This window comes from Anolis sagrei, chromosome Y, assembly GCF_037176765.1.
Source record: "Anolis sagrei isolate rAnoSag1 chromosome Y, rAnoSag1.mat, whole genome shotgun sequence".
NCBI classification, from domain to species: domain Eukaryota; kingdom Metazoa; phylum Chordata; class Lepidosauria; order Squamata; family Dactyloidae; genus Anolis; species Anolis sagrei.
In genome coordinates this window covers 33,759,420-33,775,232 of record NC_090035.1, presented here as the reverse complement: position 1 = coordinate 33,775,232, position 15,813 = coordinate 33,759,420, and the positions used below count along the sequence as shown (strand labels likewise).

General features: G+C 44.7%; 1 protein-coding gene across 2 annotated transcripts in view; it reads right to left on the bottom strand.

Moving 5' to 3' along the window:
* LOC137095548 (protein lin-37 homolog) overlaps positions 1 to 13,355 on the bottom strand; it is a 387,598-nt gene extending 374,243 nt beyond the window's left edge. For both annotated transcript variants that reach the window (XM_067462331.1, XM_067462332.1), the window contains exon 1: positions 13,218 to 13,355. The gene's annotated coding sequence lies outside the window, so the exon portion shown is untranslated. The remainder of the gene's footprint in view (positions 1 to 13,217) is intronic.
* Positions 13,356 to 15,813: the final 2,458 nt, after the last annotated feature.

Sequence of the window (15,813 nt, the reverse complement as noted above, 5' to 3'; positions counted from 1 at the left end):
AAGCATTGAGCATAGGATACTGTATTCCAGTTCAAACTCTGCGAAAAAAGAACTTGCCTACACAAAGCAGCCAGGCAGACACAACCCTCTGGGTACCATACTACTAAAGCGTTAGGAAAACTAGTTTCTTAGGAGTACTCCTTTTTTTATAAACAAAAAAAAATTAGGAGGCCACCCAGGAATTTTACACATAAGGTGATGTGAGGCAATCAGAGTAATTCCGGATGACAGCGCACGTAACACAGAACTTTGTAATGCATCGGAAGATGGGAAAGACGATTACAGATTTCAGAACTAACGATCACGTAGTAGTCCAGGAGGGAAGAGAAACGGAGATTGTAACACTTGCACCAGACATACAAAAAAGTAACAAAACAATTACAAAACTTGGAGTCATTAATTTGATTCTTCATTGATCCTCAAACTATTACAAAATGGCTCTATATTCGATTGTAAAATAATTTAAATACAAATCATTGACGAAATACAAAATTACCGAACGAAACTGGCCAAGCCTAAGTCTTTAGAGGAAACAGAAAGCAAAGTAAAATTGATTTTCAATAAATGCTGGACCCCAAAGGGCCAATGTCTCCGCAATAAGTGCTGGGATTTATTGAAAGTGTGGCCAATGTCCCTGCATGCAGCATGTGTGTGTCTGTGTAACTCATTTGAGGGTAAAGTAAAGCAAAGTAACATTGATTTTCAATAAGTGCTGTGATTTATTAAAAGTGCGGCCAATGTCTTCGCATGCAGCAGGTGTGTGTGTCTGTGTAACTCAGTTGAGGTAAAAGTAAAGCAAAGCAAAATTGATTTTCAATAAGTGCTGGACCCCAAAGGGCCAATGTCCCCGCAGATAGCAGGTGTGTGTATGCGGACAGGGGCTGTGGGAAGGGGCTCTGGGAATGCCTGCCTGCTTGCCTGCTGTGAAAGCTAAATGGATCTTGGGATTGAGCTGGCGGTCCGCCGCGAGGCGAGCTACCACCTGTCCCAGCCCCTGCCTCTCGGCGCTCCCCCCATGCTCTTAAATGAGTGTCCTGGGGGTCCGAAGCGTTTACTTTGAAAAAATTAGTATGTTCAAAGCTGGCCTAAAAAAAAACTTGCCTAAAAAAAACTTGCCTAAAAAACTTGCCTAAAAGTCGCCATTAAAATCATCAATAAAAAGAAGTGCTTCCATGAATATGTAGAGGACCGAAGCGTTTACTTTGAAAAAATTAGTGTGTTCAAAGCTGGCCTAAAAAAAAAACTTGCCTAAAAAAAACTTGCCTAAAAAACTTGCCTAAAAGTCGCCATTAAAATCATCAATAAAAAGAAGTGCTTCCATGAATATGTAGAGGACCGAAGCGTTTACTTTGAAAAAATTAGTGTGTTCAAAGCTGGCCTAAAAAAAAAACTTGCCTAAAAAAAACTTGCCTAAAAGTCGCCATTAAAATCATCAATAAAAAGAAGTGCTTCCATGAAAATGTAGAGGACCGAAGCGTTTACTTTGAAAAAATTAGTGTGTTCAAAGCTGGCCGCTTGCATTAATCAAGAACGAAAGTCGGAGGTTTGAAGACAATCAGATACCATCGTTGTTCCGACCACAAACGATGCCGACTAGCCATCCACCACAGGAGGCCATGGGCAAGTCAAGATGGGCCGCACTGGTTGGAACTACACAAATGAAATGCTTGCCCTGTAGTGGGGCAAAAACAGCCACAGGGCAAATGTGTAGCAGTGTTATCTTTTTTAAAAATATTTTTAAAAATATTTTTTTATTTTTTTAAGAATAAAAGAAGTATTTAGCAGGAAAAGTTTTAAAAAAGAAAATAATCAAAATGCTTGCCGACAACAACTGTGCAAATGTGCAGTGTATTCCTTTTTTTTCAGTATATTTTTTAAAAAATAAAAGAAGTATGTGCAAATGTGCAGTGTTTTTTTTTTTTTTGGAAATAATTTTTAATTTTTTTTTTTAGAATGGTGATGATCTACAAGGGCAATGTTCCCGCATACAGCAGGCAATAGTTATTTTAGCGTACACTGGAGTAGAGGAGTGCCTCTTTCCCAGGCACCCCAGAGGCAATGCCCAATAGGCTGAAAGGGGACCGGCCGGGAACGTCTGGGGAAATGGTGTATGAAAGGGAGTTGGAGGGAAGTGTACACAGGAGTAGAGGAGTGCCTCTTTTCCGGGCACTCCAGAGGCGATGCCCAACAGGCAGAAAGGGGACCGGCAGGGAACAACTGGGGAAAGGGTGTATTAAAGGGACTTGGGAGTTGGGGGGAAGTGTACACACAGGAGTAGAGGAGTGCCTCTTTTCCGGGCACTCCAGAGGCGAAGCCCAACAGGCTGAAAGGGGATTGGCTGGGAACGACTGGGGAAAGGGTGTATGTATGAAAGGGAGTTGGGGGGGGAAGCGTACACACAGGAGTAGATGAGAACGACTGGGGAAAGGGTGTATGAAAAATATGTATGTAAAATAAGTTTCCTGACTATGAATTTATATATATATATTGCAAAATAATTTTCCTGGCTATGCATTCATTTTTTATGGAGTGGGGGGGGAGCGTACACACAAGAGTAGAGGAGTGCCTCTTTTCCGGGAACTCCAGAGGCAATGCCCGACTGGGGAAAGGGTGTACGAAAGGGAGTTGGGGGAAGCGGACAGGAGTACTTTGGCCACATCATGAGGAAAGGGGAAGTCAAGCTGGGCTTTGACAAGGAATGCCCGCCCTCGATTGAGGGGGACGGCAGAGATGCTGTGAAAGGTAAATGCACACCTGACAAACGGAAAGGGGCCCTGGGAATGATGACAGAGGAAAGGGTGCATAAAAAGGGCGTAGGTGGAAGCGGACAGGGAGAAATGTCAACAGCAAGGTGTCGGGGGAATGACGGCTCCCCTGTTACAGAGGCGATGCACAACAGGCAGAAAGGGGACCGTTGTTTTTCAAAAAGAAAAAAAATGTTTTTCAAAGTTCCAATGTTCCCGCATTCAGCAGGCAGTAGTAATTTAAGGCAACACAAAGCAAAGTGGTACACATCAGGACAATGTTCCCGCATTCAGCAGGCAGTAGTAATTTAAGGCAACACAAAGCAAGGTACACATGGTGATCAATGAGGGCAATGTTCCCGCATTCAGCAGGCAGTAGTAATTTAAGGCAACACAAAGCAAAGTAGTACACATCAGGACAATGTTCCCGCATTCAGCAGGCAGTAGTAATTTAAGGCAACACAAATCAAGGTACACATGATGATCAATGAGGGCAATGTTCCCACATTCAGTAGGCAGTAGTAATTTAAGGCAACACAAAGCAAAGTACACATGGTGATCAATGAGGGCAATGTTCCCCCATTCAGCAGGCAGTAGTAATTTAAGGCAACACAAAGCAAAGTAGTACACATCAGGACAATGTTCCCGCATTCAGCAGGGAGTAGTAATTTCAGGCAACACAAAGCAAGGTACACATGGTGATCAATGAGGGCAATGTTCCTGTATTCAGCAGGCAGTAGTAATTTAAGGCAACACAAAGCAAAGTACACATGGTGATCAATGAGGGCAATGTTCCCGCATTCAGCAGGCAGTAGTAATTTAAGGCAACACAAAGCAAAGTAGTACACATCAGGACAATGTTCCCGCATTCAGCAGGCAGTAGTAATTTTAGGCGACACAAAGCAAGGTACACATGGTGATCAATGAGGGCAATGTTCCCGCATTCAGCAGGCAGTAGTAATTTAAGGCAACACAAAGCAAGGTACACATGGTGATCAATGAGGGCAATGTTCCTGCATTCAGCAGGCAATATACCGATCTACGGGACAGAGCAAGGGTTAGGGTTAGGGTATTCAAAGTAATTCAATTCGGGTTTTTAGAAAACAGGAGGCTACTAAGGTGATCTGCAGCACAGAGCAAGGGTTGCTGTAGAAATCAATCTCTGGGTAGCCCAAAAGTGGCAAGTTGGCCTTTAAGAAGACAAGCTTCTCCACCGCAAGGGGGTCGAGCGAGGTACGTTGGAGGGTGATGACATCTCCTGCCAGGCTGAAGACCCTCTCACTCTGCACGCTAGTTGGTGGGCAGCTGAGAAACTTGCGTGCTACGGTTGAGAGGTCAGGCCATGTATTGCTTCGGGAGGACCAGTATGCCAATGGATCGCTGGGTACAATTTCCTGAGGCCCCTCAAAGTAACGATTGACAGAGAACTCTGCCGAGTCAATCTTTGCCACCTGGGCCGACAAAGATGTTCCTTGCCCTGCCATGAAACGATACTGTCGGTTATGAAATGCTCCGCTCTCCTCTTTTTCAGCTGCAATGCTCTTCCTTCATCCATGGTAGGTGGCAAGGTGGGACTAATGTTATCGGTGTTGCCGTAACCACTGGTGTTTCGGGGAGTAACGGCAGCAGGAATTTCCTCTGAGCGTTCCCCCACCCTCCTAGAGTATTCTTCTCTCACGAGCGAGAGAAGTTCGGCCTTCCACTTTGGCAGTTCTTTGGGGCAGACAGAGTCCTTGATGCAAGGGTCGCAGAGTGCTGCCAAAGCATGAGTCTTACTCTCCGTCAACGGTAGAAGACGTTTACGGAGGGTGAAATTCAACTTTCTGACCACCTCCTGGGCCTGTGGAGTAGGGGGCCCAGCCATAGACTGCAATGTACTTTGTCCACCCAGCGACTCCAAATGGCTCTTCAAACGCAAGATGACTGGGACCACATGGCTGAGTAGTGCTTTTTGTCCTGAAAGTTTTTCGGTGGCCAGTTTGAATGATTCTAGGATCTCAACCAGCTGAGTGATGGTCATCCACTCCGGGTTGTTGGGGACCAGCTTGTATATCGGAGCCGCAATTGACAGCGAGACAGCGTGGACTGCCCTCTGTTGCTCCACCATGCGCTCCAACATGATGTAGGTGGAGTTCCAGCGGGTGGGGACATCCTGCAGTAACCGGTGTTGTGGGAGGCATTCCAGGATCTGCCTGTCACGCAGCAGTTTTGCGGACTTAGAGCTACGGTGGAAAAAGCCCGTGATTCTGCGGCAGTGCTCAATGAGTTGAGTGACGGCGATGGTGCTGTTCTCATCGGGCCCCTTGAAGCCATCTTTTACGCAGTTATGCAGCAAGTGCGCCATGCATGTTACGTTTGAGAAGCCGGCACTTTCGACCGCCCGGATCATATTCCTTCCTGCGTCTGTGACCATGAATCCCGAGTTAGTACCACCGGAATGAGTATGCCGCATCCAGTCTCTCATCATCTCTCGCAAGTACTCAGAAATGGTGTCGGCCCTGTGATCCGTATCGATCACCTCAAGGGACAGGAGTGCCCAACGATGACCCGAGTCTAGGCAACCCTCTGTCTCCCACCAGTGCGCGGTCAGGGACAAATAGGAATGCCCTCCTCCCGTGCTCGTCCAAATGTCTGAGGTGAAATATACATGGACAGGTTGTTATTTGTTCAACAGGGTTCTGAGACGTTGCTTGCATCCCTCGAACAAAGCGGGAATAATTGTTCGAGAGAAAGTTCTGCGACTTGGGATATTGTACCATGGTGCCAGGAGGTGAACAAATCGGTAGAACCCTTCCCGTTCCACCATACGGAAGGGCTGGTGGTCCACAGCCATCATCTCTCCCAGGCGACATGTTATTTCCTTCACTGATGGCGGCTTAAATCCAGATCTCACCCTTGTAACTTGGACGCCCCAAGCATCGATGGTTTTCTGCATGGGGCCTGTTGGTGTGGTTGGAGTGCTCTGTGTACTGCTGTATGTGTTGCCGACTTCTACTGCGTCCAACTTCACATTTGGGTGGTGTCTCTTAATGTGCATCCTTAGCCCTGTTGTGGTTAGATGCCTCATATCTTTTCCTCTGCTGACGCTCACACCGCAATGCCTGCAAACTGCCAAAGTGGCCCTCTGATTATGGACGTCGTAATGATCCCATAGGAGCGATCTCGGCCTACCCCTAGTACGCACTTCAGGTGTACTCATGCTCATGTTTGGACTGTCGGTGTTGGTGGAAGGGAGTATAATTGTTGGTTGTTTCTGTAGCTCGCCCTCCAGCAGCATGCAGTCCTCTTGATCACTAATTTCTGTGGTGGAAGCAGATTCCATATTGTCTTCCTCCCATTCCTCTGACACGTCCACCTCCTTGCCCTCCTCTTCATAACAAGTAGTATCAGAGGTACTTGGAAGGACATCAGGATCTGAACGTAGAGTCTTTCGAACTGATGAGGAAGAAGGTTCTGCCATCTCACAGCTGGTTGAAGGATCTGTGGGTGTTTCAATAACCATCTCGTTGGATGAATGTTCCCTTCTTGTCAATGTGTTCATCTTCAGTCCCCTACCTTTCTTCGGTATTCGCCATAGCACTTGGCCCTTGCGACTAGAAAAGCCGGGAAGGAAGCGTTTCATCACACTGGTTGGAACTACACAAATAATGGCCAAAAATCTTCTACAGCCCGGAAAACTACACAAATAATGAGCAAAAGGACCGCACTGGTTGGAACTACACAAATAATGAGCAAGCACTGTATTATAGCACTTTGTGTTGGCAAAAGGAGCGCACTGGTTGGAACTACACAAATAATGAGCGAGCACTGTCTTATAGCATTTGTGTTGGCCAAAGGGCCGCACTAGTTGGAACTACACAAATAATGAGCGAGCACTGTATTATAGCACTTTGTGTTGGCAAAAGGACCGCACTGGAACTACACAAATAATGAGCGAGCACTGTCTTATAGCACTTTGTGTTGGCCAAAGGACCGCACTATGTGTTGGCCAAAGGACCGCACTGGAACTACACAAATAATGAGCGAGCACTGTCTTATAGCACTTTGTGTTGGCCAAAGGACCGCACTGGAACTACACAAATAATGAGCGAGCACTGTATTATAGCACTTTGTGTTGGCAAAAGGACCGCACTGGTTGGAACTACACAAATAATGAGCGAGCACTGTCTTATAGCACTTTGTGTTGGCCAAAGGACCGCACTGGTTGGAACTACACAAATAATGAGCGAGCACTGTATTATAGCACTTTGTGTTGGCAAAAGGACCGCAATTTGTGTTGGCAAAAGGAGCGCACTGGAACTACACAAACAATGAGCGAGCACTGTCTTATAGCACTTTGTGTTGGCCAAAGGACCGCACTGGAACTACACAAATAATGAGCGAGCACTGTCTTATAGCACTTTGTGTTGGCCAAAGGAGCGCACTGGAACTACACAAATAATGAGCGAGCACTCTCTTGTAGCACTTTGTGTTGGCCAAAGGACCGCACTGGAACTACACAAATAATAAGCGAGCACTGTCTTATAGCACTTTGTGTTGGCCAGAGGACCGCACTGGAACTACACAAATAATGAGCGAGCACTGTATTATAGCACTTTGTGTTGGCAAAAGGACCGCACTGGTTAGAACTACACAAATAATGAGCGAGCACTGTCTTATAGCACTTTGTGTTGGCCAAAGGACCGCACTGGTTGGAACTACACAAATAATGAGCGAGCACTGTATTATAGCACTTTGTGTTGGCCAAAGGACCGCACTGGTTGGAACTACACAAATAATGAGCAAGCACTGTCTTATAGCACTTTGTGTTGGCCAAAGGACCGCACTGGAACTACACAAATGAGCGAGCACTGTATTATAGCACTTTATATGTTGGCAAAAGGAGCGCACTGTTTGGAACTACACAAATGAGCGAGCACTGTATTATAGCACTTTATATGTTGGCAAAAGGAGCGCACTGGTTGGAACTACACAAATAATGAGCGAGCACTGTATTATAGAACTTTGTGTTGACAAAAGGAGCGCACTGGTTGGAACTACACAAATGATCGAGCACTGTATTATAGCACTTTATATGTTGGCAAAAGGAGCGCACTGGTTTGAACTACACAAATAATGAGCGAGCACTGTATTATAGCACTTTGTGTTGGCAAAAGGAGCGCACTGGAACTACACAATGAGCGAGCACTGTATTATAGAACTTTGTGTTGGCAAAAGGAGCGCACTGGAACTACACAAATAATGAGCGAGCACTGTATTATAGAACTTTGTGTTGGCAAAAGGAGCGTACTGGAACTACACAAATAATGAGCGAGCACTGTCTTATAGCACTTTGTGTTGGCCAAAGGACCGCACTGGAACTACACAAATAATGAGCGAGCACTGTCTTATAGAACTTTGTGTTGGCCAAAGGACCGCACTGGAACTACACAAATAATGAGCGAGCACTGTCTTATAGCACTTTGTGTTGGCCAAAGGACCGCACTGGTTGGAACTACACAAATAATGAGCGAGCACTGTATTATAGCACTTTGTGTTGGCAAAAGGACCGCACTGGTTGGAACTACACAAATAATGAGCGAGCACTGTCTTATAGCACTTTGTGTTGGCCAAAGGGCCGCACTAGTTGGAACTACACAAATAATGAGCGAGCACTGTATTATAGCACTTTGTGTTGGCAAAAGGAGCGCACTTTGTGTTTGGCCAAAGGACCGCACTGGAACTACACAAATAATGAGCGAGCACTGTCTTATAGCACTTTGTGTTGGCAAAAGGACCGCACTTTGTGTTGGCCAAAGGACCGCACTGGAATTACACAAATAATGAGCGAGCACTGTCTTATAGGACTTTGTGTTGGCCAAAGGACCGCACTGGAACTACACAAATAATGAGCGAGCACTGTATTATAGAACTTTGTGTTGGCAAAAGGACCGCAATTTGTGTTGGCAAAAGGAGCGCACTGGAACTACACAAACAATGAGCGAGCACTGTCTTATAGCACTTTGTGTTGGCCAAAGGACCGCACTGGAACTACACAAATAATGAGCGAGCACTGTCTTATAGCACTTTGTGTTGGCCAAAGGACCGCACCGGAACTACATAAATAATGAGCGAGCACTATCTTGTAGCACTTTGTGTTGGCCAAAGGACCGCAATGGAACTACACAAATAATAAGCGAGCACTGTCTTATAGCACTTTGTGTTGGCCAGAGGACCGCACTGGAACTACACAAATAATGAGCGAGCACTGTATTATAGCACTTTGTGTTGGCCAAAGGACCGCACTGGTTGGAACTACACAAATAATGAGCGAGCACTGTATTATAGCACTTTGTGTTGGCAAAAGGACCGCCATTTGTGTTGGCAAAAGGAGCGCACTGGAACTACACAAATAATGAGCGAGCACTGTCTTATAGCACTTTGTGTTGGCCAAAGGACCGCACTGGAACTACACAAATAATAAGCGAGCACTGTCTTATAGCACTTTGTGTTGGCCAGAGGACCGCACTGGAACTACACAAATAATGAGCGAGCACTGTATAATAGCACTTTGTTTTGGCAAAAGGACCGCACTGGTTGGAACTACACAAATAATGAGTGAGCACTGTCTTATAGCACTTTGTGTTGGCCAAAGGACCGCACAGGTTGGAACTACACAAATAATGAGCGAGCACTGTATTATAGCACTTTGTGTTGGCAAAAGGACCGCACTTTGTGTTGGCAAAAGGAGCGCATTGGAACTACACAAATAATGAGTGAGCACTGTCTTATAGCACTTTGTGTTGGCCAAAGGACCACATTGGAATTACACAAATAATGAGCGAGCACTGTATTATAGCACTTTGTGTTGGCAAAAGGACCGCAATTTGTGTTGGCAAAAGGAGCGCACTGGAACTACACAAACAATGAGCGAGCACTGTCTTATAGCACTTTGTGTTGGCCAGAGGACCGCACTGGAACTACACAAATAATGAGCGAGCACTGTCTTATAGCACTTTGTGTTGGCAAAAGGACCGCACTGGTTAGAACTACACAAATAATGAGCGAGCACTGTCTTATAGCACTTTGTGTTGGCCAAAGGACCACACTGGAACTACACAAATAATGAGCGAGCACTGTCTTATAGCACTTTGTGTTGGCCAAAGGACCGCACTGGAACTACACAAATAATGAGCGAGCACTGTATTATAGCACCTTGTGTTGGCAAGAGGAGCGCACTGGAACTACACAAATAATGAGCGAGCACTGTCTTATAGCACTTTGTGTTGGCCAAAGGAGCGCACTGGAACCACACAAATAATGAGCGAGCACTGTCTTATAGCACTTTGTGTTGGCCAAAGGACCGCACTGGAACTACACAAATAATGAGCGAGCACTGTATTATAGAACTTTGTGTTGGCAAAAGGACCGCAATTTGTGTTGGCAAAAGGAGCGCACTGGAACTACACAAACAATGAGCGAGCACTGTTTTATAGCACTTTGTGTTGGCCAAAGGACCGTAGTGGAACTACACAAATAATGAGCGAGCACTGTCGTATAGCACTTTGTGTTGGCCAAAGGACCGCACTGGAACTACATAAATAATGAGCGAGCACTATCTTGTAGCACTATGTGTTGGCCAAAGGACCGCACTGGAACTACACAAATAATAAGCGAGCACTGTCTTATAGCACTTTGTGTTGGCCAGAGGACCGCACTGGAACTACACAAATAATGAGCGAGCACTGTATTATAGCACTTTGTGTTGGCCAAAGGACCGCACTGGTTGGAACTACACAAATAATGAGCGAGCACTGTATTATAGCACTTTGTGTTGGCAAAAGGACCGCCATTTGTGTTGGCAAAAGGAGCGCACTGGAACTACACAAATAATGAGCGAGCACTGTCTTATAGCACTTTGTGTTGGCCAAAGGACCGCACTGGAACTACACAAATAATGAGCGAGCACTGTATTATAGCACTTTGTGTTGGCAAAAGGACCGCACTTTGTGTTGGCAAAAGGAGCACATTGGAACTACACAAATAATGAGTGAGCACTGTCTTATAGCACTTTGTGTTGGCCAAAGGACCGCATTGGAATTACACAAATAATGAGCGAGCACTGTATTATAGCACTTTGTGTTGGCAAAAGGACCGCAATTTGTGTTGGCAAAAGGAGCGCACTGGAACTACACAAACAATGAGCGAGCACTGTCTTATAGCACTTTGTGTTGGCCAGAGGACCGCACTGGAACTACACAAATAATGAGCGAGCACTGTCTTATAGCACTTTGTGTTGGCAAAAGGACCGCACTGGTTAGAACTACACAAATAATGAGCGAGCACTGTATTATAGCACTTTGTGTTGGCAAAAGGACCGCACTTTGTGTTGGCAAAAGGAGCGCATTGGAACTACACAAATAATGAGCGAGCACTGTCTTATAGCACTTTGTGTTGGCCAAAGGACCACACTGGAACTACACAAATAATGAGCGAGCACTGTCTTATAGCACTTTGTGTTGGCCAAAGGACCGCACTGGAACTACACAAATAATGAGCGAGCGCTGTATTATAGCACTTTGTGTTGGCAAGAGGAGTGCACTGGAACTACACAAATAATGAGCGAGCACTGTCTTATAGCACTTTGTGTTGGCCAAAGGAGCGCACTGGAACTACACAAATAATGAGCGAGAACCGTTTTATAGCACTTTGTGTTGGCCAAAGGACCGCACTGGTTGGAACTACACAAATAATGAGCGAGCACTGTATTATAGCACTTTATGTTGGCAAAAGGACCGCACTGGAACTACACAAATAATGAGCGAGCACTGTATTATAACACTTTCTGTTGGCAAAAGGACCGCACTGATTCGAACTACACAAATGAAATGCTTGCCCTGTTGTGGAGCGAACACAGCCACAGGACAGGGACAAACGCACACACAGGCACACAAGTTTCTTTTCTTTTTTTAGAATATTTTTTGAATTTTTTGAAGAATAAAAGAAATATATTTGTCAGAAATATTTAAAAATGGAAAATTAACAAAATGCTTGCCCTGTTGTGGAGCGAACACAGCCACAGGACAAGGACAAACGCACACACAGGCACACAAGTTTCTTTTCTTTTTAAAGAATATTTTTTGAATTTTTTGAAGAATAAAAGAAAAAATTTTCAGAAATATTTAAAAATGTAGGACGAAAACAGGGCAAAGCCTCCCCGCTGCTCCCAGCCCAGGGAATGAATGCAAGCAATGAATGAATGCAAGCAAGCCAAGCCTCCCTCCCAAACCTCCCGTCTCCTCGCCTTCCCCAGCAATGAGCAATGCGGCCACGCGGAGCCGCTTTTAAAGGGCAGCCCACCTAATCACAATGAGCCACGGTGCTTGGGAGCGCCGGATTGGCTCCCAGCGCACCCAGCATCCTCCATCCCTAAAACGTCATTTCCGAAAAGGGCGGAAGCTCGTAAAAAAGATGGAGGATGCCGTTTCGATATTTAAAAACACTTCCGGGTTTGGAAATAAGTTTTGTAATCATTTTGTAATTGTTAAAAATAATGAATATTTAACAAATTACAAAATTGACGAACGAAACCGCCCAGGCCTACTGTTTACTTCTTTCAATTTCTTCTCTATTTTTTTGTATTTCTCCATGTGCTGTTTCCAGAGCTTCTCTTATTGTCTGAAATTTTCCATCTGAGCTTTTTCTTTCTGTGTCCAGATGTTCTTTCATTTCTTTATTGCTGGTCAGAATTTCTTGCTTCAATGCCTGAATTTCATCCTTCCTTATTTCTCTTTCTTTATCAAACATCAAGTTCATGTTCAGGTTCATTTCCTTTGTTTGACTTTCAGCCTCTCCTTTAATCAATTCTGCTATTTTGCTTAACATTTGACTACTGCCCATCCCCAATTCTTCCCTCTTGCTGCTCTTCCTGCTTCCTTCTGGCTCTGGTGTTAAACATGGCAGCGAAGTAGAAATGGTTCCTCCCCCTTTTGCCCCCTCCGTTTGGGGGGGGGTCGTTTTATCTGTTTACCTCCCTTGATGGGGGGGGGGGAGGACTTCTTCTGACAGTGCTCATTTCCTCGGGGGACTGTGGAACCCTTTCTAATCTTGAAAACGACAAAGTGCTTTCATCAATTTTTTAATTACTTGGTTCCCCCGTTCTACACAGTCCAAGAAAGATCCACTCAAATATGCCTTACAATGCCAATGGGGTTCGCTTTTAATATGACGAGACTAGCTCACTCCTTCTTCAAAGGAGGAACCTGCTTCTAATCATTATTTTGCCTTCCCGGATCGTTAAGTCCATTAAATCCAGTATTTCTAATTATTTTAATGTGTATTTAAGTTGCAGACTATTTATCTTCTCCTGCTCGGTACACAGTTATAATTAGCAAGCTTTCAAGCAGCTTTCACTTTCAGGCAGCCAGTTTCGGCCAGCCGCCCTCGCTTCTGCCAAAACTCATAAATCAGAGCAATTAAGTGGTAATAAATTACCTTCTCAGGCTTCTTGTATGCTCCAGACTTTCACCTCCTTTTTAGTCCAGAAAGGTCAATCATCCATCCATTTTTCACTGCTTTTTTGCTTTGTTTCCACAAGAGCTGAAGGGAAGATGTCTTTCACCCGGCCATGGCTGACTCCGCCCCCTCACTGCCAGTGTAGTAATGGTGAGGCCGCAGACCATATTTTCATTCTGGTGGTCCACGAACCACAGATTGGGAACCACTGCTTTATATGATACACATAGGTGCAAATATGGCTTATGCTTATTTTTAGCTGGAGTATAAGGGGCTATCAAGCCTGGTGAATGGGAGGTGATTATTGCTGCTGCTTACTGGATTGGAGGAGCCCCTCCAATGGGTTAAACCCTTGTGCCGGCAGGACTGAAGGCCAACTGGTCAGAGGTTCAAATCCGGGGAGAGCGCAGATGAGTTCCCTCTGTCAGCTCCAGCTCCCCATGTAGGGACATGAGAGAAGCCTCCCACAAGGATGGTAAAACATCAAAACATCAGGGCATCCCCTGGGCAGCATCCTTGCAGACGGCCAATTCTCTCATACCAGAAGTGACTTGCAGTTTCTCAAGTTGCTCTTGGCACAAACAAAAACTGGTTTGGAAGGAAAAAGACATTCAGAAAAAGAAAGACTGGCTGGTCTAGGCTGCAAGGGGAAAAGAAACCAGGGTGCACACCCTTGTTTCTTCCTCCTTCCCACAAGGATGGTAAAACATCAAAAGCATCCTCTGGGCAGCGTCCTAGTAGACGGCCAATTCTCTCACACCAGAAGTGACTTGCAGTTTCTCAAGTTGCTCTTGACACACACACACACACACACACACACACACACACACACACAAACTGGTTTGGAAGGAAAAAGCCATTCAGAAAAAGGAAGAGCTTTTTCAAGTAGCTTTCGTTTTCAGGCAGCCAGCCTGAAAGGCAGCCAGCTTCGGCCAGCCGCCCTCGCTTCTGCCAAAGCTCATAAATCAGTGCAATTAAGTGGTAATAAATTACCTTCTCAGGCTTCTTGTATGCTCCAGACTTTCAGACTTCTTTTTAGTCCAGAAAGGTCATCATCCATCCATTTTTCACTGCTTTTTTGCTTTGTTTCCACAAGAGCTAAAGGGAAGACGTCTTTCACCCGGCCATGGCTGACTCCGCCCCCCTCCTTCTGACCTTAATGTAGGGTCTTGACACTTCTTGATTACTCTTTGCTTGTTGAGAACTGGGAAGCCCTGGCCCATAGGCACTCTAGCTGGAGGTCAGCTGTGACCAGCAGTGCTGTGAATTTGAAGAGGCACTATTGGAGGGTGAAATGGAGAAACGTGTCAAGAGGAAAGCACATCAAGCCAACCTTGCCTAGGACTGCCTTCCAAGTGGAAAGCAATGTCCTCACTGTGGAAGAACATGTGGGTCAAGAATAGGGCTCTACAGTCACCTATGTATCCACCACCAAGACACTACACTTGGAAGGCCATCTTACTCGTACAATTAGGGATCGCCTAAGTAAGTAAGTAAGTAAGAACTCTTTGCTTGCAAAACAAGGTATAACAGAAATAAAATCAGAGAGAAAGAGGGTAGAACTAAACAGAATAGCAATAAAATTAATGTGTTGAACATGAAGAGCTACTTCCCAAGACATTACCTTTAGACTGTATACCTGAAAGCCAATCTGGCTTGTTCAAGATCGGTATCCACTTAATTCAGTGCTTCTAGTGTCCTCCAAAGCTTAGGCCATAATAAACCTGCAAGTCTTTAAAGCCCTATAAGGTGAGTTCAAATCAGAAGACAAGATGAAAAGCCACCCTCTCCCCATAGAAACTAATATCTATATATATAAATCTGTTAGGCGAGTCCAACGGGACAGCAAAACTCTAAAAAACCCCAATGAAACTTAACCAAAATTGCCATGCCCATAACACAACCCACAAGGTACAAACATATCTACTCAAAATAAAAAACAACACAACAACACACTCACAAAATGGCAAAAAAACAAAACTCAAAAAACCCCAACGAAACTTAACCAAAATTCCATGCCCATAACACAACCCACAAGGTACAAACATACCTACTCAAAATGAAAAAACAACACAACAACACACTCACAAAACAGCAAAAAAACAAAACTCAAAAAACCCAAACGAAACTTAACCAAAATTCCATGCCCATAACACAACCCACAAGGTACAAACATACCTACTCAAAATGAAAAAACAACACAACAACACACTCACAAAATGGCAAAACAACAAAACTAAAAAAAACCAACGAAACTTAACCAAAAATCCCATGCCCATAACACAACCCACAAGGTACAAACATATCTACTCAAAATGAAAAACAACACAACAACACACTCACAAAACGGCAAAACAACAAAACTCAAAAAAACCCCAACGAAACTTAACCAAAATTCCCATGCCCATAACACAACCCACAAGGTACAAACATATCTACTCAAAATGAAAAACAACACAACAACACACTCACAAAACAGCAAAACAACAAAACTCAAAAAAACCCCAACAAAACTTAACCAAAATTCCCATGCCCATAACACAACCTACAAGGTACAAACATATCTACTCAAAAT